A 26128-nucleotide genomic window follows, 5' to 3' on the forward strand; every position below is an offset into this window, starting at 1 on the left:
AGGGAGGGGAGGGGGGGCGGGGTCGACGAAGGCAGAGGAGGGTGGAGGGATATTGACCTTAATGGTTGCTATTTTGTCCAAAAAATAAGTATTAAGCTGGTCGCAGAGAAGTTGGGAGGGAAGGATATTGGGCGAGGTACGGTCTGAGAATGCCAGGTCATTCACTGTTCTAAAAATTTCCCTGGGTTTGTTTTCGGCGGAGGTAATTTTAAATGAAAAGTAGGTGGACTTAGCAGCCAAGATCGCTGTTTTATATTTGTCCAGTGCTGATAAGTAGTGGGTTTTTAATAGGGGATCGTAGTTTTTCCTCCATTGCCTTTCAGCTTGTCGGGCGCTCAATTTAAGGTCTTTTAGGTGGTCATTGAACCATCTGTTGCAGTCCTTAGGTCGGCGGATGGAGATGCGGCGTAAGGGCGCCACAGAGTCGCAGCCATCCGCCAGCCAGATGTTAATGGCTTCGGCTTGAGAGGTAGATGTTAAGCCAGTAAGGATAGGAGTAGAGTCGCGTAGCATGGAGGTCAAGGAGGGGTAATCTAATCTATTCCAGTTCCGTGCCCAGGTGTTTTTGGCACGCGGAGTTTTAGACATTGCGTTACGGGGAATAGAGAAGGAGATGAGGGCATGGTCGGACCAAGGGCATGGCGAGACAGTGACCGAGGCCACAGGAAGATTGAGGGACCAGACCTGGTCCAATGTATGCCCATGGCAGTGAGTGGGGACGGCTATGTGCGACACAAAATTGAGGGTTGAGAGGCAGTCTGTGAACTCTTTAGAGGCTGAGCACTCGTGCAGGTCTAAGGGCCAATAATTGAAGTCCCCTAGCACCAAGACCGAAGCGTAGTTGACCACCAAGTTGGCCAGTAGGTCTTGAAGAGCCGGCAAGAATGCAGGCGAAGGCTGAGGGGGCCGGTACATTAATAGACAGGTGATGGGGGGGGAGAAAGAAAGAGAACGGGCTACCAGAAAGTCGGCGGGGGGAATGGGGGGTGAGGGAAGTAATTGGAAATTCAACTCCGACCGAGCGATCAGGGCAACCCCACCACCAACCTTGCCCGCCGGCCGGTCGGCTCGAAGGGCCACATAAGAGGGGGGTAGGGTGGCTAAGAGAGCAGGGAGGGAAGTGTCACAGTACCAGGTTTCGGTCAAGAGCAGTAGGTCAGGTTTCTCAGTATCGAGTAAGACGAACAGCTCATGGTGGTGCTTGACCGCTGACCTGGTATTGAGTAAGAAGACAGACAGTGCCGGCGAAGGGGGGGGGGGGTCGGGGGGAAGGGTGGGGCAGGGTGGCGGGGGAGCGGGTAGCGGGAAATGAGGGGCTGTGGGGGAAGTGGGGGCAAGGCCAAGAGAGGAGATCAATCTGCGGGTGGAATCTGGAAGTAGCCATTGACCTTGAAGGGCAATAAGATCCTTTGAAGAGTAGGATGTAGTTTTGGCATAGAGTCGAGCCCCTGGCCCCGTCCGGCCGCGGACGGGCGCAGACGGGCTTGCCTTAGGCGCGCCTTCGGCGCGCAAAAGTCGCGCCCGCTGCGCTCGTCCGCTGCGCTTCCTGCCAAAACACATGCTTTATACCGGTAGGTGAGGAGATTAGGGGGGGTGTGGCCAGCCGAGGGGGCGTGTCTCGCCTCGCCCTCGAGAATGGCGACTGAAGCGAAGGGGTCGTTGCAGCGAGTAGCGCTGTTCTAGAATGCCAAGATACAGGTAAAAGGGATATCAGGTTTTAAAAGCACAGTAATTCAACACAGAATACAATTTTAAAAATTCGTCCCTGCTCCCGGCTTTCCGCCTCAGGAGCCAATCATTAGTGCAGCGCCTGGCGATGGGGGCGCGCTATTTGTAGTCGTGGCGGGGGGGCGTGGCCAGCCGAGGGGGCGTGTCTCGCCTCGCCCTCGAGAATGGCGAATGCTATTGTGTTACATGGTAATTTTTCCATGAAACGTCAGAGGGTCGATGCAGGGGTTCTAGAAGAGGTGATAAACCATTTAAGCCTCATGAACAAGCGCATGGTCTTTTAAAGATTTGTGAAGTACTCGGGGCGGCGGTGTGTGTGTGCCCTCTTTCAGGAGCGGGCGGGGGGGCACTGCCAGCAACTTGCCAGGTCAGGTAGTGTTCAACACGTGCATCACCCTTTCTCTGCCTGCTATTGCGCTCCATGCTTCGGAAAGGTAAGAAAAAGAACGTGCATTTGAGTTTGAAATGTCCGATCCTGCAGCAGCACACTTCCAAAGCCCACACATGACAATAACCCGATTCAAGGCCCCATTCACCCGTTTTTCAAAAAATAGATAACACTCCAACAAATTAAGGTTATAAAACTTTATTAACTTTTAACGATAATGAACAGAACAAAAACTAAAAACATTTAAACATTTCTTAACACAAAAAGCAACAATGGTTAGAAGCTGTCTTTTGTGCGAATAGTCCCAAGGCAGCACAACGTGCAGAGTTCTGGACGGCACCCAGGTGATGTCGCCTGGGTGCCGCACTGGTTTAGGGATCCTACAATGCTGCTCCGAAAATTGGCGTGGGGCATCCCGGGTGGGGCGGGGGGAGGCCTCGTCAGTAGCGGTCTGTTGTGCGAATAGTCCCAAGGCAGCACAACGTGCAGAGTTCTGGACGGCACCCAGGTGATGTCGCCTGGGTGCCGCACTGGTTTAGGGATCCTACAATGCAGCAAAGAAAAACAGCGTGGGGCGTCCCGGGTGGTGCGGGGGGAGGCCTCGTCAGTAGCGGTCTGTGTCCAGTGTCACATGGCTGACACAACATGTACCACAGGCACCCAGGTGATGTCCAGTAAACTGCCGCACTGGTTTTGGTATCCTACAATGCTGCTCCGAAAATTGGCGTGCGGCGGCCCGGGGGGGGGGGGAGGCGGCGTGAACGGGCCTCCCCAGGTGGCGGCCATCTAGCTGAGTTGCGCTCGCTCTTGCGGCCACAGCGTCTCGCTCACCATGTTGTGGAGTTGCTCCCACTCTTGCAGTGCAGCGATAGGCGGCTGCCACATGGCTGTCAAAATGGCGGACGGCTCCTCGGTTTTGGGCCTGGTCCACTGAAATGGCCCTGGGACACCTTGGAACTCGGACGCTTGCCTGCTAGGGCTTGGGCTCCATTCTCGAAAAGCGTCCCCTCAGCCGTGAAGATTGTATAAAAGTCTTGGGGGCCCCCGACTCCCGCAGTCTTCCGGTGGGGAGCGGCTGCCATGATTGCTCGCGGAATGACCACGACGGAGCCACGAGATGGTGGTGCTCTCATGCTGACGCCAGCTTCAGTCTGAATGATCCAGAAACAAGGTGGGGCTTTCATCGTTTGGGAAAAAAAATGTTCTAAACCAATGAAAAGTGTTATTTTTAGGTCATATGACCAAGCCTTCCATCTTTAGGAAACCAAAAGTAAAATGAACCAATGAAAAGTTTTATAAACAAGTCACATGACCTGTTCTGCGGCATAGGGCTACAAAAAGCGTAGAAAATCCGTTGGCACGTGAGGCGGCGTCAGTAGCGGACCGATGTGCGAATAGGCCGAAGGCAGCACAACGCGTCGAGATCCGGATGGCACCGAGGTGGTGTCCAGCAAATTGCCGCACTGGTGTGGCCATCCTACAATGCTGCGCCGAAAGACGGCGTGTCCAGCTGAGTTGCGGTCACTGTCAGTAGCGGACCGATGTGCGAATAGGCCGAAGGCAGCACAACGCGTCGAGATCCGGATGGCACCGAGGTGGTGTCCAGCAAATTGCCGCACTGGTGTGGCCATCCTACAATGCTGCGCCGAAAGACGGCGTGTCCAGCTGAGTTGCGGTCACTGTTGCGGTACAGTGACTCGAACGCGCCGAGATCCGGATGGCACCGAGGTGGTGTCCAGCAAATTGCCGCACTGGTGTGGCCATCCTACAATGCTGCGCCGAAAGACGGCGTGTCCAGCTGAGTTGCGGTCACTGTTGCGGTACAGTGACTCGAACGCGCCGAGATCCGGATGGCACCGAGGTGGTGTCCAGCAAATTGCCGCACTGGTGTGGCCATCCTACAATGCTGCGCCGAAAGACGGCGTGTCCAGCTGAATTGCGGTCACTGTTGCGGTACAGTGACTCGAACGCGCCGAGATCCGGATGGCACCGAGGTGGTGTCTAGCAAATTGCCGCACTGGTGTGGCCATCCTACAATGCTGCGCCGAAAGACGGCGTGTCCAGCTGAGTTGCGGTCACTGTTGCGGTACAGTGAGTCGAACGCGCCGAGATCTGGATGGCCAAGTTTCAAGTTTCATCTGGCAGTTTTTCTCCATCCCTCCTGGATCAAAGAAGGTGAATGCTATGCTGTCCTATGGCAACATGAGCATCAACCTGATGAATACGGCATTCGAAAATCATAAATGCCCTAATGCACCCAAGAAGTAATTTTTTTTTTGCTCCAGTTGAGCCGTTTTCAATGCCTGTTTTTTGTTGTTTCCCCTCCATCAAGAACAAAACAAAAATACAAGGCGCTAAGATCCGAATGGCAAGTCCTGGATGTTGAGTGCCTCAGTTGAGAGTTCTGAGCAGTGCTTGTAAGACTGTCTGAAGCTTATTTGCACCTGCTGCAGCTTCACTAGGTCCGGCGGAACTTTTTGCCTTTTCTTTTCTGCTTCTTTTCCTACAATGCGTTTCATCTGAAGACACGACCAGGTCCCTGAATGTGTGCAGGGGGACGCTATTGATTGAATGAAAATGGCGGCTTGACACAAAGCTGACTCAAGCGTTACTGTTGGTGCTATACAGACAAAAATTGGTTTTCAGTTTGTACATTCTTCAGGTTTTTTTTTTCCATTCAAGTCTGATTGAGAGTTTGTAGAAAAATGGCTTCAGATTTACCACATACTACTCTTCAACATTCTTCCTAAATGTAACAATGTGAAACTCGAGAACGGCTGTTTCTGTTTCCTTTCAAAATGCTGCCACCAATATTTTCTGAATGGAAGACACCATCTTGTAGCATAAAGGGCCGAAAGGGGTTCTGGTCTGGCCGATGGTTGGTGGAGACATTTTGACTATATCTTGGACCTGCCCGGCCTCGCCCAAAATGGCGCCGGTATAAATGGGACTCGTAACTCCTTGCCCGCAAATGTATATCTAGAAAATGTTATTGTAAGTGGCCCTGTCGTATTTTAATTACAAAATGTACGTCCACCGATTCCGCAACTGTTAGACACCTTTGTTCTTGTCAAATAATGGCCCGCTCGTTACGTTCTTCTACAGTGTAAATGTCTCCTCATCATATACGATTTCAGTTTGCTCCGTGGCCGGCCCACGTGGTTATAGGCCCGTATTTGTATACTGACATTTTCACAATAAAGGTTTTTAAAACAAAACTCGGTAGTAGTATTTACATTTGTAAAGTTTTTACTTTTAGTGACTGTTTTCGAATCAGTAAAAGGCAAGTGAAATAAAGCAGTCCAATTACATGACGGAAAAAAGGTATAATATGTAGGAACGCAGTAAAGATAAATGGTCAAGGGCATTTGTGTTTTCCACTCCTGCAACATAAAGTGATCGATAAGAATCTGATAATCAGGCGTATCGGCGACTAAGACAGCAGGCCGAATCTCTTTTACTCAATGGCTCCGTCATGGAAGGAAGAAACGCCCTTTTTCTCGAAAAAGGAATATATTTTACTTGCAAGACAGTTGTAAATTTTCCGGGAAAGTACATTAGCCTGGAATATTATAACATATGTTTGAAAAAAAAATATTGTTCGAAAATAATAAAAAGCGTAATTTTTAGGTCATATGACCAAGCTTTTCATCATTAAATTAACAAAAGTAAAATGAACCAATGAAAAGTTTTATTAACAAGTCACATGACCTGTTATGCTTACGTTACGCGCTGCGCGTCGCGCCTCGGATCACTTCCGGGTGCGCTAACGCGGCGTGTCATAAAACGCATTACGCGACAACGTAGGTCAAGAATATAGTCAAAATGTCTCCACCAACCAGCGTTCACAACACAACCCCTTTCAGCAGTCCAAAAAGTTCTGTTAAATGACAACAGAGGGGACAGGCAACAAGAACCATCAGTCAAAGAGGGGAGGGCAAGTTCTTCTCTTCCGGGTCATGTTGGGGCGCTACCGGAACTGATCGAATTGGTAGTCTATAGTGTTTCTGGATGTTTCAGACTAAAGCTGGCGTCAGCATGAGACCACTACCATCTCGTAGCTCCGTCGTGGCCATTCCACGAGCAATCATGGCAGCCGCTCCCCACCAGAAGCCTGCGGGAGTCGGAGGCCCCCAAGACTTTTGTAGAATCTTCACGGCTGAGGGGACGCTTTTCGAGAATGGGACCCAAGCCCTAGCAGACAAGCGTCCGAGTTCCAAGGTGTCCCAGGGCCATTTTAGTGGACCAGGCCCAAAACCGAAGAGCCGGCCGCCATTTTGAGAGTCCTGTGGCAGCCGCCTATCGCTGCACCGCAAGAGCGGGCGCATCTAAACTACATGGTGAGCGAGACGCTGTAGTCGCAAGAGCGGGCGGTAAACAGCTGAATGGCGGAAGAGGCACAGTGTAGCAAAAGCGGGCGGAATGGCAACTAAAACGATAAAGGGGCGCCCCACTACAGCTTGTCTTCAGGTCAAACGGATTGTGGGACAAGGTCCAGAATTGAAGAGTCATCAAAAGGCAAAAAGTTCAGCCGGACCCCGGGAGCCGGCCGCCTATGTCGGGGGCGATCTCAGGCTACACCAGTGCTATAAGACTTGGGGAGGGTGTCGGAGCCAAGCGTCTTCTCCGAGTCCATGGCCATCACACCGCCCCTCAGGGGCCTCCGTCAAGCTGTTTAGGAAGGTAACATATCACATTGTTTTCTAATGCAGTCAGGTCCACAAACGACACTCCCTTACTTTGAGAATAGTGAAGCTGCAGTAGGTGGAAATAAGCTTCAGACAGTGTTACAAGCAGTGCTCAGAACTCTTAACTATGGCACCCAACATCCAGAACTTATGCTATTTGAGAATGGTAGTGACATCGAAGCATCTCAGGGACCAAAACCATTAACGTACTTTCACGTATGAAAATCTTACTTGGGGAGGGGGCAGGAGCGAAGCGCCCCCTCCCAGTCAGCGCCACCACACCGTATGTTGAAAATCTGAAGCCATCGTTCTACAAAGTCAACCAAACTTGGATTGAAAAATCTAGAAAAATGTACAAACTGAAAACCAGTTTTGGTCTGCATAGCATCAGTAGCAACGCTTGAGTCAGCTTTGTGTCAAGCCGCTATTTTGATTCAACAAAGCACAGGCATTGAAAAAGGCTGAAATTCAGAACTCTAAACTATGGCACCCAACATCCAGGAGCTTGCCATCTGGATCTTGGAGCCTTGTGCTGTTTTCGATCTATTCACACATCGGTCCACTACTGACATCATCTTATAAAACAACGTTATGTAAATAGTTTTTTAATAAAATGTTTTACCCTGTTTCTTTGCTGGTGTGTTGTCTATATTTTTAATATTTGCATAGGGTTTGTCGTTATTTTGTGCGGTATGGGTGATGGAGCCGAGCTGTCTTGCAGTCCTCATGGTGTGGAGCTCAGTTCATCTCACTATTTTCGTATTTCTCATGAAGGGTTGTTCCTAATATTTCTATTTTAGCGAGGTCAAAAAGAGATCTAATTAGTGGCCTACTGATTTTGCTCGATTACTTTTATTATTTTACACGATTTTTCACTATCTGCAAAGACTAAACAGAGTATTGCGACTTTGTGCTTGTTTGTAAATAGAGAATGATCCAAAGAGACCCAATTCTAAAACAGTAAATGCTTGGACAACAATCAATCAAATGGAGAGACAAGGAGGCACGACGGATTACAACGGGGGTAAAGGCCTGCGTTAACTACCCTTCAGTATCTGCAAAGAGAGAGTACTACTAAGACAAAAGAGGGGAGGGGGGGGGGGGTGCAGCGTTCAAAGCACATCAGCGTGCATAAATACGAAAATGTTTTTATCTATCACGTACTTGACATTTTAAAGCTTTTCATATTTGCTATTAAAAAACCAATGAAATTCACAGAAAAAACCATAGGTTATAGTGGATATATAGTTAGAAATTTGCATTTAGAAAACCTTGAAAATTCAATGAAAAAACCATTGGTTTTAGGTCATATATAGTTAGGAATTAGCATTTACAAAACCTTATTTTACTCGCATAAAACCATTGAAATTCCATATATAGTTAGAAGCGCTAACTATATATCGCGCACCCGCAATCCACTGCTGATGATGTCACATATTACATCATTCATGACATGGTCAGTGACATCACTGATGACATCACTGATGACATCTCAAATGACATCACTGATGACAACTCAAATGACATCACTGATGACATCTCAAATGACATCACTGATGACATCACTGATGACAACTCAAATGACATCACTGATGACATCTCATTTGTCATCACTGATCACATCACTTATGTGATAATACAATGAACCTCTTCAGACTCTAATATAACCTTACATACACTCAGTATAAACAGGCACTCACAGACTGTCACTCATCCATGGAGTTACTCACACACCTACTCAGTCATGCAAAGAATCAATCACACCTCCATTTCCTCAACTATAAAGTTATACACATCTTACTTATTCAAACATATAATAACACATATTTATTCTCTTATATAATCCCTGATACAAGCTCACAGTGATCGATACAGCCACTCACACATTCACTGGCTCTTATGTTCAGTTATTTATATATCTCAACTCTCACATGTATTGTGTTTTACATACGTACTTACTTGCTCATGTAGCAATGAGAAATCCATTCACTCACCAACACACCCATGCATAGTCAACCGCCCATATAGCTGTTTCCACATGCACTCTTGAACTCATACTCCTAGTGAATCAACTGCTTACACATCTATGCACAGAGTCACGCACCTCCCAGCCACCCACACACACACTCAGCCTCCCATTCAAATACTTGGGCAACCAATCAATAACCCATATGGCCACTCTTATAGCTACTGATCAACACATGCAGCAGCTTACACAACAACAAACATACTGATGCACAAATTAAGACAGTTTAGTCACTAACCCATGCACTCAGTGAGACACATTTAATCACTCACTCATACAGTCAGTCATGCACCTACTAAATTCTTCATCAAGACACTTATACATCCACTCATTCTTCAATATGTGAAACATATTTAAACTTTACAGACACATACAATCACTGGATGTTGTGATCAGTGATGTCATCAGTGATGTCATTTGAGATGTCATCAGTGATGTCATCAGTGATGCCACTGACCATGTCATGAATGATGTAATATGTGACATCATCAGCAGTGGATTGCGGGTGCGCGATATATAGTTAGCGCTTCTAACTATATATGGAATTTCAATGGTTTTATGCGAGTAAAATAAGGTTTTGTAAATGCTAATTCCTAACTATATATGGCCTAAAACCAATGGTTTTTTCATTGAATTTTCAAGGTTTTCTAAATGCAAATTTCTAACTATATATCCACTATAACCTATGGTTTTTTCTGTGAATATATATATATATATATATATATATATATATATGAAGCAAACAGTCCAGGTTCCTAAAGGTGCAGGAACCAACGGTCAAGACCTCACAAAACCTCAAAGCCAGCAATCCAATAAAGCCTCACAAAAGTAGATCCACAGTGGATAACAGGGAAAACGTATTTAATAGAGATGACGCGTTTCGCTCTACAAGAGAGCTTGATCACACAATGCGCCGAAAACAAAGCAATGTTTAAATATTAAACATAAACAAAGGGCTTCAATAACCACCACTGATGTTACACGCCTTCTCCAGTTAATAATAACAAAGGAAGGACTAAAGTTGCAACAAATAATATGAAAACAAAGTGACGTTAAATGAAACATAATGGATGCTTAGGCTTGCATGGTAACAAACATTTACGCAAAACAGAAAAAACTGTTTGTTTTACGAATGGATATTATATACAATGGAGTGATATTTAGAAAAAATAGTGTATTTCCAAATAACAGTGACGGCAAGTGCCCAAAAAAACCAAAATAAGGTTACACTGTTATTATGAATACAACTAACAAAATGATGACTTAGTGCCAAAAACATACTGATCCTGCTGACCTAATGCCAGAAAGTAATATTGAACTACTCAACTAACAGTGAGTAACTAAGAATCACAACATGTAAAAATGAATATCATTCCAATTCCTAGATCAAACCAGAGCCCAAGAAATCATAATAGAAATAATAAAATTAGAAAAGTATATAATACATGGAAAATGGAAATAAATAATAAGACCTGTAAACGTGTAGGAGAAAGCACAACAAAACTACAAAAAATAAATGGTGACAGCAAAAAAGTAAGAGGGAAAGAAAGTCTATAGTCTAGTCACAGCTGAGGACAGGAATTATCCTGACAGGGCACACATAGTAACGTAACTAGCAAATATATAGTCAGGTGTAAAATTTCACAAAATACATATTATGATATAATCGGAGTGATGAACACCTAAACAAACTAACTATATATGGCCTAAAACCAATGGTTTTTTCATTGAATTTTCAAGGTTTTCTAAATGCAAATTTCTAACTATATATCCACTATAACCTATGGTTTTTTCTGTGAATATATATATATATATATATATATATATATATATATATATATATATATATATATATATATATATATATCTCCTACTGGCGGTCGCCAGTAGGTATATATAGTTAGGATTTTTTTGAATAGGGATTTCTGAAAATTCTATGTTGAATAACATTCGCGTTGATGGACAGATTTGGCTGAAATTTTCAGGAAAATGGCACATTTTGTTTCTGAGCGTCCCCTGAAAGTTTGGGGGGGTTTCGTAAGGCGGGGGCCGAGAAAAAAGGGGGGTCCCAAAACGTGTTTTTAACATTGAGTTTTCCATAGGGCGGTTGGACTCACTTTTAGCTCGAACGGCTGAATGGATTTCCACAAAACTTGGCACAATTGTAGGGACTGGTAGCCCGATGTGCCTTTGCTATGTCTCAAGATATATGCTCCAGTGGTTTTTACGAAAATTAACTTTGAAAAATATATATTGGGCTACATTGGGCTATATATATGTTAGAGCCCAAATGTAGCCCGATATAGCCCAATGTAGCCCAAAGATGGCCACCAGAGACAAAAAAAACCAAATGTAGCCCAAATATCAGCCAGATGTAGCCCAACTATAGCCCAGTGACAGAATGTCCCAGAGTGTTCTAAAGAACAACTAGAGCGCTAACAGTCTTACCTATGACAAAAGTATGGCACACCTGAAGTCATCTTGATTGGAATAAAGTGTTAACACTTAAAACATTTAATTTGCAAAGGAACAAAATGAGGGGGTTCATTTTGCCATAGAAATTATGATTAGTGCTGAAGAAAGAAAAATTAGTGACTTCTCAAATCCTCTTATATTTCATTAAAAATATTCTGATATGCAGTCTCCCAAGATGGCCACCAGAGACAAAAGAGCCCAAATGTAGCCCAAATATCAGCCAGATGTAGCCCAACTATAGCCCAATGACAGAATGTCCCACAGTGTTCTAAAGAACAACTAGAACGCTAACAGTCTTACTTATGACAAAAGTATGGCACACCTGAAGTCATCTTGATTGGAATAAAGTGGTAACGTTTAATACATTTAATTTGAAAAGGAACAAAATGAGGGGTTTCATTTTGCCATAAAAATGTTATATATATATATATATATATATATATATATATATATATATATATATATATATATATATATATATATATATATATATATATATATATATATATATAATCCTAACTATATATACCTACTGGCTATCGCCAGTAGGTAATATATATATATATATATATATATATATATATATATATATATATATATATATATATATATATATATATATATATATATATATATTTTACCTACTGGCGATAGCCAGTAGGTATATATAGTTAGGATTATTTCTCTATGGAACTTTTGAAAATTCTATGTCTAATTACTTTGGCGTTTGTGGACGGAATCGGCTGAAATTTATTAGGAAAATGGCACATTTTGTTTCTGAGCAGCCCTTGAAAATTTTGGGGGTTTCGTCAAGGGGGGGCCGAGAAAAAAGGGGGGTCCCAAAACGCGTTTTTCCCATGTTAATTTCCATAGGGCGTTTGGCCTCACTTTTAGATCGAACGGCTGAATGGATTTGCACGAAACTTGGCAAAATTGTAGGGACTGTTAGCCCGATGTGCCTTTGCTGGGTCTCAATATATGTGCTCCAGTGGATTTTGAGATATTAACGTTTTAAAAAATGTATATATCTGTGACAGCGTCCCAGATAGCGCTCCAGATCGCGTACTTTTCGCGTCACGGAGCTTTGCGAAGCGATGCTGATTGGCTCTCCGGTGTCTGTCAACATTCTAAACAGTCCGGTACGGCCGCCATCTTGTCTCTCGGTAGGATCGAGAGACAAGAAGAGGTGAAAAACGAAGGGGGAATTTAATGAAAGGGGGCAAGGTAGACCCCTCTTGACCCCCTAGGAATGATGTTGGGGTTATTAAAGGGTCCCGTGGGGAAAATAAAAAAAAAATGATTTTTCACGGTAGAAGCGCTTCTCGGTTCGCGAACCGGGTCGCAAACTAACGGCTGAATGGATTTGCACGAAACTTGGCAAAATTATAGGGACTGTTAGCCCGATGTGCCTTTGCTGGGTCTCAATATATGTGCTCCAGTGGATTTTGAGAAATTAACGTTTAAAAAACAGATATATCTGTGACAGCGTCCCAGATAGCGCTCCAGATCGTGTACTTTTCGCGTAACGGAGCTTTGCGTAGCGAAGCTGATTGGCTCTTCGGTGTCTGTCAACATTCTAAACAGTCCGGTGCGGCCGCCATCTTGTCTGTCGGTAGGATCGAGAGACAAGAGGAGGAGAAAAACGAAGGGGGAATTTAATGAAAGGGGGCTAGGTAGACCCCTCTTGACCCCCTAGGAATGATGTTGGGGTTATTAAAGGGTCCCGGGGGGCAAATAATAAAAATTTGATTTTTCGCGGTAGAAGTGCTTCTCGGTTCGAGAACCGGGTCGCAAACTGGTAGCGAAACGTGAATTCGCCATTTTGTGTTTCGATTTAATTAAATTACTAGGTATAAGGGGGTACGGGAGACGTATCCTGACCCCTTTTGTTTTCTGAGGGTGGCTGAGGAGGCTCATATATGTTAATACATGTCTTCCAGCGGCTGTGCATGAGCGTTTTTTTTTTTGCTGCGTGACGTCTGTTAACGTTTTATTCGATGGAAATCAGGAACTGTTGACCACCATTTTGTCACTGCGAGTAAATATTTTGTTAAAAACAATTGTTATAAATTAATCCTTATTGATAAACATTGTCTGCGCCATCTTGTCTTTTTTGCAATGCCACACTTTTGTTGAGCACGGCAGCCATTTTAGATGCCTTGACCAGACCCACTCTCTGCACGCCGCCGATCCTCAGCATGGCTCTCCACCCTCGCAAGCATCTCCCCCACGCACTGGTCACCCCCGCTCTCTCTCTCATGCATGGGCCAGAAACCTCCTCCCATGTGCGCTGCTCTTCCCTGAGAATCACACCCTGTGCCTGCCCGACACCACCCTTTCACCCTATTCACTACCGCACCCTCTGACACTCCTCTTCCTCTGTGTCCGATTGTCCAGGCCGGTCCCAGGCTATCACCTAGCCCTGCAGATGTAGTTTATGGCCCCAGCTGTAGAGAATCACCCCTCTTCAAAGGAGTTACAGTAGATCAAGGCCCCCACCCGATGAGATCCGTCACACCACACGCGTTCCTACTATATGATAACCATCCTGTATTGTGCTTGGGGAGGGGATTCTCACTGTGAGGGTGTGTGGGACCGAGCCTGAAGCGGAAGATTCCAGGGATGCCTCTTTGTACATCAAAGTTTTTACAATTATGTGTCACATTAAAAAAAAATAGCACTCCAACAAAGTAGTAGGATTTTAACACTTTAATAACTTATAAATATATAGAACGCAACAAAAACAGTAAATACATTTAAACATTTTTTTGAAAAAAGAAGCAACAATGGTCAGTAGCTGTGTTTTGTGCGAATAGTCCCAAGGCAGCACAACGTGCTGAGTTCTGGACGGCAGCCAGGTGATGTTACCTGGGTGCCGCACTGGTTTTTGGTATCCTACAATGCAGCTCCGAAAAACGGCGTGGGGCGTCCCGGGGGGTGCGCGGGGAGGCCTCGTCAGTAGCGGTCTGTTGTGCGAATAGTCCCAAGGCAGCAGAACGCGCTGAGATGTGGATGGCACCCAGGTGATGTCCAGTAAGTTGTCGCACTGGTTTTGGCATCCTACAATGCTGCTCCGAAAAACGGCGTGGGGTGCCCGGGGGGGGGGGAGGGGGCAAGTCGGCGTGGACGGGCCTCCCCAGGTGGAGGCTCGTCTGCTGTACTGGGGCGCCCCTTTACCGTTTCAGTTGCCATTCCGCCCGCTTTTGCTACACTGTGCCTCATCCTCCGTTCAGCTGTTTATCGCCCGCTCTTGCGGCTACAGCGTCTCGCTCACCATGTAGTTGAGTTGCGCCCACTCTTGCGGTGCAGCGATAGGCGGCTGCCACAGGACTCTTAAAATGGCGGACGGCTCTTTGGATTTGGGCCTGGTCCACTAAAATGGCCCTGGGACACCTTGGAACTCGGACGTCCCCTGAGCCTTGAAGATTTTACAAAAGTCTTGGGGGCTCCCGACTCCTGCAGGCTTCCGGTGGGGAGCGGCTGCCATGATTGCTCGCGGAATGACCACTACGGAGCCACGAGATGGTGGTGCTCTCAGGCTGACGCCAGCTTCAGTCTGAAACATCTAGAAACAAGGTGGGGCTTTCATCGTTTGGGAAAAAAAATGTTTTAATCCAATGAAAAGTGTTATTTTTAGGTCATATGATCAAGCCTTCCATCATTAGGAAACCAAAAGTAAAATGAACCAATGAAAAGTTTTATAAAGAAGTCACATGACCTGTTATGCTTACGTTACGCGCTGCTATAAAAAGCGTAGAAAATCCGTTGGCACGTGAGGCGGCGTCAGTAGCGGACCGATGTGCGAATAGGCCGAAGGCAGCACAACGCGCCAAGATCCGGATGGCACCGAGGTGGTGTCCAGCAAGTTGCCGCACTGGTGTGGCCATCCTACAATGCTGCGCCGAAAGTCGTTGGCCTGTGAGGTTGCGTCAGTCAGTGGGGGCTGTTTGAGAAAGCAATGTGATGCTGTGCGTCGCCCCCAAGATGGAGGCTCCTCGGCTGCAGTGGGGCGCCCCTTGGTGTTTCACTCGCTATCCAGCTGAGTTGCGTTCGCACTTGCGGCTACAGTAGGCCGAAGGAAGCACAACGTGCCGAGATCCGGATGGCACCGAGGTGGTGTCTAGCAAGTTGCCGCACTGGTGTGGCCATCCTACAATGCTGCGCCGAAAGTCGGCGTGGGGCGCCCCGTTGGCCTGTGAGGTCGCGTCAGTCAGTGGGGGCTGTTTGAGAAAGCAATGTGATGCTGTGCGTCGCCCCCAAGAAGGAGGCTCCTCGGCTGCAGTGGGGCGCCCCTTGGTGTTTCACTCGCTATCCAGCTGAGTTGCGTCCGCACTTGCGGCTACAGTAGGCCGAAGGAAGCACAACGCGCCGAGATCTGGATGGCACCGAGGTGGTGTCTAGCAAGTTGCCGCACTGGTGTGGCCATCCTACAATGCTGCGCCGAAAGTCGGCGTGGGGTGTCCGTTGGCCTATGAGGTGGTGTCAGTAGCGGACCGATGTGTGAATAGGTCGGAACCAGCACAAGGCGCCAAGATCCGGATGGCACGGAGGTGGTGTCATAGTTGAGAGTTCTGAGCAGCGCTTGTAACACTGTCTGAAGCTTATTTGCACCTGCTGCAGCTTCACTATTGCCCTGGTGTGGCCAAAGATCGCCCATGACATAGGCGGCCGGCTCCCATGGTCCGGCGGAACTTTTTTCCTTTTCCTTTCTGCATCTTGTCCCACAATCCGTTTGACCTTTAGACACGACCAGGTCCCTGAATGTGTGCAGGGGGACGCTATTGATTGAATCAAAATGGCGGCTTCACACAAAGCTGACTCAAGCGTTGCTGGTGATGCTATACAGACAAAAAATGGTTTTCAGTTTGTACATTCTTCAGGATTTTTCCATCCAAGTCTGCTTGAGAGTTTGTAGAACAATGGCTTTAGATCTTGCCCTCCCCTCTTTTGACTGTTGGTTCTTGTTGCCTATCTCTTCTGTTGTCATTTAACTGAACCTTTTTTGACTGCCGAAAGGGGTTCTGGTCCGACCTCTGGTTGGTGGAGACCTTTTGACTATATTCTGGACCTACGTTGTCGCGTAATGCGTTAGATGACACGCCGCGTCGCACGGTTAGCGCCCGGTCGGCGCACCGGGTAGCGTTCCGGAAAGCGTAACAAGGGGAAAACCAAGGGAAATATTAAAATAATATTTTAGAGTGCTTTGAGGTAGGGTAGCTCTGAATAGAGCTGTTGTGTTGTGTGGGTGATGTAAGTACCAACATGTAGGTACCAATGAAGAGTCTAAAATTCAATGTACACGTCTCCTCTGTAGATATTTTGTATGTTCTAATATGGGTTATTTAAATGTAAATGTGTGGAAAAGCACTTCATGCTTTAAAGCAATTGTATTTTTGAACTGATTGTTCTTTCCTCTTAGTCCTCCTCTTTGTTTTTTTTCCCCACACTCTTCTTCAGCAAGATAGTTGATAAATTTGTTCCCTCAAAAAATGTATATACATAAAAAAATTATATTAAATACATATAAAATATATTTTTCCTTTAAAAGAAGAATACATTTTACAGCTTTTGATATTTGCTATTAAAAAACCATTGAAATTCACTGAAAAAACATAGGTTATAGAACATATATAGTTAGGAATTAGCATTTACAAAACCTTGAAAATTCCCTGAAAAAACCATAGGTTATAGACCATATATAGTTAGGAATTAGCATTTACAAAACCTTATTTTACTCACACAAAACCATTGAAATTCACATATATAGTTAGTTGCACTGACTATATATCGCGCACCCGCAATCCACTGCTGATCATGTCATATATTACATCATTCATGACATGTTCAGTGACATCACTGATGACATCACTGATGACATCTCAAATGACATCACTGATGACATCTCAAATGACATCACTGATGACATCACTGATGACATCTCAAATGACATCACTGATGACATCACTGATGACATCACTGAGGACATCTCAAATGACATCACTGATGACATCACTGATGACATCTCATTTGACATTACTGATCACATCACTGATGACATCATTAATGTGATAATACGATGAACCTCTTCAGACTCTAATATAACCTTAGATACACTCAGTGTAAACAGACACTCACAGACTGTCACTCATCCATGGAGTTACTCACACACCTAGTCAGTCATGCAAAGAATCAATCACACCTCCATTTCCTCAAGTATACAGTTATACACACCTTACTTATTCAAACATATACTAACACATATTTACTCTCTTATACAATCCCTGATACAAGTTCACAATGATCCATACAGCCACTCACACATTCACTGGCTCTTATGCACAGTTATTTATATATGTCAACTCTCACATGTACTGTGTTTTACATATGTACTTACTTTGACATGTAGCACTGAGATATCCATTCACTCACCAATACACTCATGCACACTGTCAACCGCCCATACAGCTGTTTCCACATGCACTTTTGAACCCATACATCTAGTGAATCAACTGCTCACACATCTATGCACAGAGTCATACACCTCCCAGCCACCCTCACACACACTCCGTCTCCCATACAATTACTTGGGCAACCAATCAATAACCCATATAGTTACTCATATAGCTACTGACTGTTTTTTCAGTGAATATATATATATATATATATATATATATATATATATATATATATATATATATATATATATATATATATATATATATATATATATATATTATATATATATATATATATGTGTATAGTTAACAAAAACTGGATACTGGTGAAAAAATGGCCCTGTACTAGGGGGCGACATGATGAAATCACCCATAATTACATTCAGGCAGGCCAGATCAATGAGCAATTCCCTTGTTAAAAGCAGTCCAGAGCAAAAAATATTCAACACATGGTTGGATGTCAGTAAGGGTTTCCGGAGATGTGCAACTTGCAAAGCCTGTAAAATCGGGATAAATAAAACTGAATACAGAACATCTTTTAAAAATGAGCCTATCAGTTTTGACAAAAAATTGACATGCAAAACAGAGTTTGCAATGTATGTGCTGGAGTGTCCTTGTGGCCTGCAGTATGTGGGAAGTACTAGACTACAGGTTCACAGGAGGATACTCCAGCACATGAGGGCAATCACGACTGGAGATCAGGCTTATCCCGTGGCAAGGCACTTTGAAGAATTTCACTAAAAGAATGTCAGCATCCTGACATATTTTGTAGTGGACACGGTCCCCCCGCTGCGAAGAGGGGGTGACCTAGAAGCTCTCCTTAGGCAACTTGAGACAAGGTACATACTGGAGTTTGACTGTAAACACCTCAGGGTCTCAACTCCAGTGAGGATTTCTTTACCTGTCTATAGTTTTCAAATTGCAATTCATCATGTATATAGATATATCAATTATCTGCTGCCTCAGCATATGTTTTTAATCATCACCTATTTATTACATCAAATCTTTACACATTTCCGTATTTAATTTTGGGAGGTATTTTGTGGTATTGGCACTTGCACTTTATCAAAAGTAGACTTTGAAGGTCATGTGGGCCTACTTGGTCATAATTGTTGCAATATCCAGTACAGTCAACAACATGAGTTGGATTTAAACAGTAAATCTATATTTGCGTTTTAAAAAGGGTTTTTTACTTAATCTTTTTAACAGGTATTTTATCATGCAGATTCACTATTGTAGTTGCGATATGCATTTTTTATCACGGATTTTGCTAATATTTAAATATTTATTTATTGTTGGCGCATTCTGTGATACTATTGTAACCTGTTTTTGAAAATTTATTTTACATTCATTGAATTACCTTCACATGTATTTCATACTGTGTTGTTTTTTTCACCAGTTGCTCCGCACCCTGACCAGGTGCCGTGAGCGTGAGGGGTAGGTGTTCTGCCGATCCAGCACCTGACTTAAGGTTCATCTAACCTAACAGCGCTGGCCTCACGGGAGTATGCTGCGAGGCTCTAATCAATTCCCTTAGGGTCGCCTAAATAGAGCAGGACCCCTTGGCCCTCTTTTTCTTCGACCCGGGGATGTTGATTCTGCCTTCTTCAAAGTGAATGTGCATGTGTTATTGTGTAGTACTTTGTTGAGGTCCTGACGAATCGCCGGTTGGCGAGAAACATGTTGACCACACCAGGGGGTTGAGTTAGTCCGCTGTATACCTATACGGTCTCTAGCTCCCCTCTCACCCCTTTTAACCAGGGAATCAGCCACGTTAATAAAAGTCAGTGTGGACTGACTACCCTTTTTAACTTTTACCCACATTTGCACCGACTACACTTCTTTCATCCTCACTCACACCCACCGTCGGCAAGGAACAAAAGAACCCCGCCAAAAGAGTGCCTCTGGGTGCTCCGTCAGACATTGCAGCGCCGGTCTGTCGAGGGGCAGTGAGTCGATGATGACACTGGACACCCTCCAGTTAGGGTGTGTTTCACACCTAATACTCTGGGTGTGTGAGGCTCTCTAAGTTCCGACAAGGGATCCCTTCCAGTCACCTTACTTGTGGTACCTACTCCTCTCTCCTCTTTGTCACACTTTCCCTGGGGAACTTTGTACTCTGCTGTTTGCCATACTGTGTTGTTTACCATGAATGACTCTTCTATGTCTATGCGCATTGTAGTCACGAGTTTCAGTTGCACTGTCAGTTTTAATACACTGAAAGGTATGATGATGAGCGTCATGTGATCAAGGCCTTTGGAAGGCCGAAACGCGTTATGGCGGTTGGTGCAGGGCGTTTAAGAAAATAAAAATTGGCACCAGCAAACTGGATCCGCATGGTCTCTTTCCCTTGAGGAAGTGTGTGTGAGGCGAGAAATCGGTATATATATATATATATATATATATATATATATATATATGAACGCTCGCGTGTAAAAACACAGCCACACACGCGGGGAGAAACTTGAACTTGCCTTTCTTGCTACAGCATACTTGAATAGCTGAGGAGCTCAAGAGAAAGTGATTCAGTCCCATTTCGCCGTGGAATTCCTGACGCGTTTCGAAGGCTCCCGCCTTCTCTTCAGAGGATTTGGCGAACTGATGTGGGAATACAGGTACCAGCCCTGTTAAGACTCATGGCACGCCCCTTGATGGGCAGGCCAAATGTCCCAGTGCCTGATGGGACTGGTAGTCCTGTTTCGTCTTGGCGCCCCATGTGTAGAACAAGGCGGACGAGTGGTCTCCCCTCGCCAGCCAGGCGACCTCACAATAGCGGAGTAGTAGGCGGATGTATGCCCGTCAAACTAACAAGCTGGATGCTTGCCCTGGTCGGCTCCTACCCTGAGGTTGCTTGGCGGTGCTCAGCGTGTATAAAGGGGCTCTGCTCGCTCGTTTCCATCATGGCGCTGTTGCACTCTTCTGGCGGGTGCGGTAAAGGATGGTGATGGATCCATCCATATATGAACGCTCGCGTGTATATATATATATGTATATGTATATATATATATATATACATATACAACAATCCACAGAGTTTCGTTCTTACACCTTTCATACAAAAGACGAAATCCATGCCACAATCCGTTTTGAGATAGCATGCTTTAAAACAGCAGCAACCTCCTTGATGCGTTTAGAAGATCAAGTCTCCTTGCTCACAAGATATATATATTGATGTATGTTTCCACAAGAGTAGTTCTTAAATTTGGTTAAGCGTGCATTAGTATATATATTTGTTTTTATATGCATATATTTTTGGATATGCTCCAGGGTCCCTGCACATGGGCAGGACTATTCAGTGCTGTTGACTTTGATGAGAATACTCTGGAAGAGTACTAGGATTACAGGTAAGTAACGTATCCTTACTCGAGTCATCTTCCAATCAAATCATTAAAACTGGGCTGGCTCATGCCGGTCATCATGTTCTGTCATACAAGTGTTAGTGAATATTCTACATATTCTGTAGATTAGTAGGTAGTAAACTTTAGAAAATACCTCTATAGCGTTTTTATACCAGTGTATTCCTCTTCTCATGGATATCTGTTCTTTCAAGTTAGGATGAGCTTTAATCAGACATTGGAGGGAGGCAGAGGCAATGCTTAATTTGTTAAACAGTGCATGTCATTGCCCGAAGCACTGCTCACACGCCTGCAGCCGGTGCAGTTAACCCCTTCGCTGCGGGGGTTATTCCCCCGCTGTGCTGGGGGGAGGGGGGCACGCACAGCGCCCCAATGCTCATGACGAGTTGAGCTTATCATGAGCTACAGTACTCCTGTGCTCATGACGAGCTCAGCTCGTCACAGGTGTATTGGATCCGTGGAACATTCAGCACAGCGAGGGAATTCTCCCCGCACCTGAGCATTCCACGGGCCATGACGAGCTGAGCTCGTCATGAGCAGTGGAGCGCCGTGGCTCATGACGAGCTAATCGCATCATGAGCGTCGAAGAGGTTAAACCTCGACGGCACCCAATACCAAAGCTGTGTAGTCTTGAATCTAAGGGTGGTCGTAAGTCGCAGAGTTCCACTCCACCGAATTCTGTGAAGTTACATAAAAACTCTGTGAGATTGTGCGGAGTTCCCAAGCAAGTAGAATTCGGCACATTCTACTGTACGCACTGATTTGAAGCATCAGGACTTGTTCCATGCTGTAAAATTAGCCCAAACTGCACCATGTGGCGCACCAGAGGACCCTGCATCTTTCCGCCGCCTAAATAGATTTTCTACCACCCGTGTTGAGAAATCTCGCTGGGAGCCATTTTAGCACTTGAAGATTGAGATAGGGGATGCAAATTCTCACTCACGTTTTTCAACTTAACATTGGCGAGCCGTGTGTGAGAAAAAAACTTTGGCCAGAATTGTACGTTCCAGGCAGAACCCAAAGTGGGCAAAACTCTGCAAACTCCAACGGCCGAGCGAAATTATTTTCCCACGCCTACTTAAATCCACCTCATGCCTGTTGAATCCACTACTAGACCCCTCTACTCTCTTTATCTCACTTCTGCAGGCTCCTGCTTTCTCCCTCCGGTTATAATTTTGTCTTCTTACTCTTCTTCTGTCTCTCCGATATGTTTGTTTTTCGTTGCTTGTGCTCCATAAATATTGGACATAAGTTTCAAACAATCATTTGCAATGCAATCGGTCTCGCCTTTGGGACCTTATATGTATTTAGCTATGCAGCACATTAGCCTGGGTGCTGAAAGATCTACTGTTCTTTAACATGGAGGTAAAGTAAGCACCAAACTGCATGACAGGCCAGGTATGGGAACACATGGAGAGAAATATTGTCATTCAGCGGGAAATGATATAATCCAAAGCTCTGTTTTCAATATAAATCAGGGCCTTCGGTTGTCATATCACTAAAAATACAAGATTTGAAAAAAATATTATTGTCTACGGGTGTTTTGTCGAAGACAATTTCAATGGACTGGAATCTAGAGATTGCTAAAGTGATTCTGGTATTTTACTGACCGCTGCTGGTCATTTTCTTTTTTTTTTTGTTTGAAGTATCAAATAAAAGCATTTTATGTTAGGATCACTTTCCATCTCATTCTGCCCTTTCCTGGTGATGTTCATTATTTATTTATTTATTTTAATTGTTTTTATTCAGCAATTTTTACAACATTTATTCCCCTTCGCCCCCCCCTCCCGCACAGGACATATCCAAACATAAGAGACAATTTTTAGGACATAGTCTATACATTCAGTTACTATATACTGGCAAACAGAACAAAAAGCAAAGAAAAAAAGAAAAAAGTGAAAAATACATATATGTCACCCATAGGCAGGGAAAGAAAAAAGAAAAAGGGAAAAAAAGAAGGAAGAAAAGGGCAAAAGGACATAGCAACAAGCATTAGTACAATCCTAGCCTGAAAAAGACACGCAAGAGAAAAACAGCAAACAGCCCCATGTTCTCGCAGCCCAATCTACAATAGGTTTTCATACCTACAGGCCTAATGATCTACCCTTCTTCCCCTTTCTAGCATATATCGACTTTTCCAAATTATGTATATGCAGCAACCTGGCCATCCACTGCTGCATAGTTGGTGGAAGTCTATCACGCCATGCGGAGGCTATACATAGACGTAGCACCGCTATAGCTAAAAAGACAAAATACACATACTGTGGTTGCAATGCGACCTGTCCCACTCCTAATAGAATTACATTAGATGTTAACCTTAATTTACAATTCAAAGATCTATCAAAAAAAGCTTCAATGTCTTTTATCAGGGAAATCAAGTTCGGGCATTCAGCGAACATATGTGTTATATCTCCCTCCGTGCTATCACATCTTGGGCACGTGACCCCATGTGTGCCTCCCCACTGCGCAATTCTGGCTGGTGTATAATATAGCTTGTAGAGGGTTTTATAATGTTGGGCTTGTAAAGCTGATGAACGAAGAACCTCCTGCCCCAGCTGCAGTGATTTTCCGAACACCCCCTCCGATATCCCTAAAGTATCCATCCATTTTAATTCAAACTTTCCTAAATCATCCACTCTATGTGCTATGAATTCAGCGTACAACCTTTTAATCGTGCAACCGTATCCCCCCTCGATTACTCGAAGTATTACATTATCCCCAAATCCTACTGGACCCCCTCTCTTACTGGCTAGGAGACTTCTCGTCTGCAAATACTTATAAAAGCTCCTTGTGCTGATACCAAATTCCCGCTGTATTTCTGAAAACTGGCGCACTCCTGAAGGCCCTATCAGGTCCCCCATTTTTTTCACTCCTAGCGGACCCCATTCCTTGAATACTGAGTCTGCAAAAATCTCTGGGGGTAGTGTAGGATCATTCCCTAATCTCGTGTATGCATGAAATCTTCCCAGGCCAAAGCTTTTTTAAACGCTATCCATACCCTATATGCCCCCTCTATGGTCTTGAATCTGGTTCTCTTGAAATAGCTTGGTTCTGTATATCTCAAGAACACATTTTCTGCCTCCTCCCCTAGGATCAATCCGTATATCTCTGTTGAACCAGTATATACCTCATTTTCCAGCTCTGCGACGCCCAGAAGACCTATCATTTGCTGTAGCGCTGCTGCCCAGTAGTAGAGTCTCAGATCTGGTAATGACCAGCCCCACCTATCCCTTGGCAATGACATGAGTCTAATCGCTCTTCTTGTTTTACCCTGCGACCAAACGAACCAATTGATTATGTGCTCTATCTTACTAAACCAAATTGAGTTAAAAAACAGATTGATTGTTCTAAATAAATATAAAATTTTTGGCAATAAGTTCATTTTGACAAAATTTACGCTACCTACTATCGACATATGTAGATTGTGCACCCTATCCAAATCTTTCTTTACTTTCTTGATAATTGAGCAAATATTTATTTCCACCAGCTTATCCAGATCGGCTGTGATGGTCACGCCTAGATAGACCCCCTCAGCCACCACCCGTGTGTCTGTGCAAACTGCATGTGTATTCTTTATAATTTGCGTCTTTGTTTTATTCAGTGCATATCCTGCCACCCGCCCAAACTGCTCTGCCTCCAGTTCTATTACTCTAAAGCCTCTGCGGGTGAGGGTGAAATGACTGCGATGTCGTCGGCATACGCAAGTACTTTGATGAGCCCCATTTTTGTGTCTAATGGCCGAATTTTGTTGTTAAAATCCAGTTTCATGATCAGTGGGTCTATGTACATTGCGAGGAGTAGGGGTGAACCCGGGCACCCCTGTCGTGTACCAGGAGTAATTGTAAAGGGGGCAGTACGGCCTATACTCACCCTGACACAAGCGGTAGGTCTTTTATACAATGTTTGAATCGCCTTTACAAAACCCACTCCAAAACCCCCTCTCCTTAATACGGCCCACAGAAACTCCCACGAAATGCAATCGAAGGCCTTTTCGGTATCTAACAGCATGGCTACCATTGGTTCCCCTCCACCCCTTGTGCATCAAAGAATGTGATCATCTTCCTGACATGTACTGTGGTACCCTTTGTGGAATAAAACCATGCTGGTTAACACTCACCAACTGCCCTATTACCTTAGCGAATCTAGCCGCCAGTGTTTTTGAGAACATTTTTAAATCAGCATTTATCAGTGTTATTGGGCGATATGACCAAGGAGTAGGAGCTTTCCCTTTTTTAAGAATTATTATGATGTCTGCCCCTGCCCAGCTAGCTGGTATGGACTGCCCTGTTTGTGCCTCCCTTAGTGTTATGACTAGGTCCAGATTGATAGTTGTAAAAAAAACTTTATGGAATTCCCCAGGGATCAGATCTGGCCCGGCCGCTTTGCCTGATGGTAAGCTCAGCATAGCCTCCTTAATTTCCTCTGCCTCTAGATAGGCATCTAGTGAGTCTCTGTCTTCATCCTGTAGTACTTTACTTGGTGAGTCCTGTAAGTACCTCTGTATTTCATCATGATCTCTATCCTGTTCCTCCTCGTAGAGCTTACAGTAAAACTCCCTAAAGACCTCCAAGATTCCCCCACTATCTGAGATCAAGTTGCCACCGCTATCTCTTATTTCTTTAATTTCCCCTTTTGCTACCCTCTGTCTTGTACGTACTGCTAGCGTACGCCCATCCCTTTCACTATATTCATAACATTTCTCCCTCTGTGCATTGTAATGTTTGGCCGCTTTTATTGCTATGCTCTCTTCTGCCTCTGCTTTGGCCACCATAACCTCCAATGATCGTTGTTCCACCTCCTGACCCTCTAGAGTAGCCTGTGCTAATCTCTGCTCTACATCCAGCAGAACATTGTTTAGCTGGTCGGTCTTGACCTTCTCTTTTTTCTGTTTAGCTAAGCTGAAACTAAGTGTTTCGCCGCGGACCCCAGATTTGAAAGTGTCCCAATCATTCCCTGTACTAGTACTACCCCTATTGATATCCCAAAATCCCTTTATCCATAAGTGCATGTAA

This window comes from Lissotriton vulgaris, chromosome 8 (assembly GCF_964263255.1).
Source record: "Lissotriton vulgaris chromosome 8, aLisVul1.2, whole genome shotgun sequence".
Taxonomy (NCBI): domain Eukaryota; kingdom Metazoa; phylum Chordata; class Amphibia; order Caudata; family Salamandridae; genus Lissotriton; species Lissotriton vulgaris.